Here is a 3365-nt window from a genome sequence, read left to right as displayed (position 1 = left end):
TTTCAGGTGGCCATTGCAGAAAAAATCTTACATTCTTTCTTAACATTAGAGAACATATTACCTTGATACATCAGGTGTAAGTAATCTATTTCAAAGGAGACATTGTTAAGTTCGTTTCGTTCACCTCACAGTTATGCGGGGATTATAATACAAACATTGTTTATGCGGTGATTAATCAGGATTGTAATAAATGAAGTACTTAATTAAAATGGCAGTTTTCTCTCTAAAATGTTAATTCATGCGATGTTAATATACATATGCCACATTATATTCTGTATACTATATAACTTACTGCATGTATTATTGAACAAAACAAATGTCACATTTACACACAAACACTGTATCATCTTATGTGAGATTTTATATTGTGATTAATTGCTGGGATAATATAACCAAACGATCCCTTATATTGCTTCTTGTCACCCTTCTATTTCTATAAGATATCAGGCAATCTTTTTTTTTTTTTTTTTTTTTAAGGCAATCTTGATAATTTAACTAAAAGAATAGTTCAAGACCATTTATAGCATAAAATAATAGGGGTAAAACTACAATTTGAAATGTCAATATTCATAACAAGTCTAATATATTTCTTATGTGAGATAACACAAGTGGAAATACAATTTGAAAAAGTTAATATATCTAGAGAGGCTTCAATAATTAGGCTGAAACAAGATAACAATATAGAAATTTCACATAAAACGAGGAGGTATTATAACAAAAGTTCATTGGTGTAACGAAAACTAAGTTGAAAGAATTAGACTTGTACTGCATTATCAAGGGTGTATTTCAGATACTATATGAAATTTTTTCACTCTTAACAGAGCTTAAGACTTTAGGTGAGTTTGAGCGATTTAAATCTAGAGGTTACGCTTTTGAATTAGTTGAGTCGATGAATTTCGAATATCGAGATAATTATTTTAAAAGTAGAATATATATATATACCTACTGCGGCTACTGCTTTTCTAATTCAAATCTCACCTAAAAGAATCTTTTTGAATCTTTAATCATAAAAGAACACTGAATCCTATCCCAATTTGGTTCCTCATCTTTTTGGGAAATTCAATACTCCGTCTTTAATTACTAGCTGGCACTATAATTTATAATTTAGTAAGATTCCTTCTGCCTAAAATAGAAGCATATACTTGTCTGCGTTACTCTGCCTGCATACATTATTACATCAATATATACATGTTATAAACTGCACACACTGAATATAATACATTATTATTATTCTGTTTTTAAACTTATCTAAACAAAAAAAGGACAAAACAAAAATTAGTTATATATTTATCGTAGTTAGGTAATGTGCTAACTACGAGGTATTAGCTAGCTAGGTTTTTAAAGTTTTTTTTTATCTACTATGGCTAGATGTAAGAACTTGTGCATGATCCCGGCCAGTATGGAACACAATTGATAAGGGATAAATAATGTAGCATTTTTAATGCCCCCCGACAAGTATTTTAGAGTTTATATGTAGATATTTTTTTTTTTTTTTTGGTTGTCTGATTATCTTTTGTGGAAGTAGAGAAAAAGGCTCGACCAGAATGAGCCTTGAGAAGATAGAGACAGATAAGGTTTTTGTGAAAGCAGAAAAGAGAAGGCTCAACATGAATGAGAATTGAGAAGGTAGAGATAGATTAGGCTCAACAACCTAATGAATGAGCTTGAAGTAATGTTAATGGTTTGATGGGTTGAATTTAAAAAGAAAAGAAAAACCAAAAGTAGTTTCATGGGATAAATTGAGAGGATTTTGAGAAGAGAGACAAATTAGGCTCAATAGGTTAATAAGTGGGCTTGGAGTAATGTCAATGGCTCCATGAACTGAATTTAGAAATAGAGTAGTTTCATGGGCTAAATTGAGGAGAGGATCTCGAGAAGAGAGCAATTAGGCTCAATAGATTAATGAGTGAGTTTGGAGTAATATCATCTTTTCTCGCCATCCTTTCAGCTCCAACGTCTCATTATTTCCTCCCCAATTACAACATCAAATGTTCTTCATATCGACATGTAATGCCTTCGCGCCACTTCATTAGCCCTTGCAATATCAATCTCTTGGTACTTTACTTCTTCAGTTCTGGAATTAACTTCCTCATTCATATAGGCGACTCCAACTAACTCGGGATCTTCACGGGACGCCTCGGCTGCTTTAACTGTCACCTGACGTAATTCTTTGGGATCCTTTGCTGCTGGCACTGGCAACCTCCAACGGGAGTTTGCCAAGTTCAAAGTGGCTAGGTTGCCTCTAAGTACTAATGCAGCAACATTCTGAGCTCGAGCCGCCATTTCTGGAGTAGGGTAAGTTCCTAGCCATATCCTTTTGTATTGACTAGGCTCACGTAGTTTGTAAACCCGCTTGTTATTATTCCTCCTCCTCACTCCCCTACAAATCGGGTGGCGAGTTTCCTTGAACTTCTTCCTTCCAGCGCGTTGGCACGAAGCTAGTAGGAATAATACTCCTCCATCTTGAGCTGAAGATGATGGTGTTTCCTGCAAGAGATCTCTCTCCAGGTTTGCTGAATTGGCATCTGACATGCACAAAACTCTTATGTTTCTTGAAATAGTGGCGACTGTTGTAATAGTTAATACTATTCAAACTTTGTAGTGAGTAAAGTGCAATGACTAAGAGTATGTTGTTGTTGTTTATTTGTCGGCGGTTGAGGCTTTTGAGAGTTTGGTGAAAGTTTGAAAGTGGTTTTACAGATTTTGGATATACTAGCAAACTATGCCCGTGCGATGCACGTGTCCCAACATGATTAATTTGGTTAATCACTTTAGTTAGTTTTTATGATTTATATATTTTGCAAAGGATACTGCGATTCTACTTAGTGAGTCACCATATTTGTTTTTTCTTTTCATCTTATTTTTCCCCTTTATTTCTCAATTGTTGTTAAAATTTGTCTTATTTTGGTTATGTCAAAGAACCTTTTTTATATTTAGTAAAGTTGACAATTCAAATATCTACATGTCAAGTTTATAATCACAAGATTCAAAGGATATTTTATTATATTATACATATTTTAATTTAGAACCTGAAGATTAAAGAGATGCTATCTTTATTGATCTTAAACTCTGTGGCTAGTCAAACGTAGACACATAAATTGAGACAGAGATGCCAAATGAAGGAAATGAAAGAACAATTGAGACATTGCGATCATGGGGACTTAAAAAGCAAACACACAAGAGGTAGTATTAATGATAAACTTCTGAAATGTACACACGTTAGTCCCGGCTTAAAGTACAATTTCAGTTGCTTTTTGTACAACTTATTATTGCCGTGTTCGTCCACCTTGGGCCTTTGTTGTTAAATAAAAAAAAATTGTCTTATTTTGGTTATGTCCGCTTCTTTTTATATTTAGTAAGTTGAC

At 33.6% G+C, this 3365-nt stretch overlaps 1 pseudogene; it reads right to left on the bottom strand.

Moving 5' to 3' along the window:
- Positions 1–1891: 1891 nt before the first annotated feature.
- LOC132042552 (dehydration-responsive element-binding protein 1E-like) lies at positions 1892–2534 on the bottom strand (annotated as a pseudogene).
- Positions 2535–3365: the final 831 nt, after the last annotated feature.

The sequence above is a fragment of the Lycium ferocissimum genome, unplaced genomic scaffold, assembly GCF_029784015.1.
Source record: "Lycium ferocissimum isolate CSIRO_LF1 unplaced genomic scaffold, AGI_CSIRO_Lferr_CH_V1 ctg16121, whole genome shotgun sequence".
In the NCBI taxonomy this organism is placed as follows: Eukaryota; Viridiplantae; Streptophyta; class Magnoliopsida; order Solanales; family Solanaceae; genus Lycium; species Lycium ferocissimum.
This window is presented reverse-complemented; position numbering and strand designations above follow the sequence as displayed.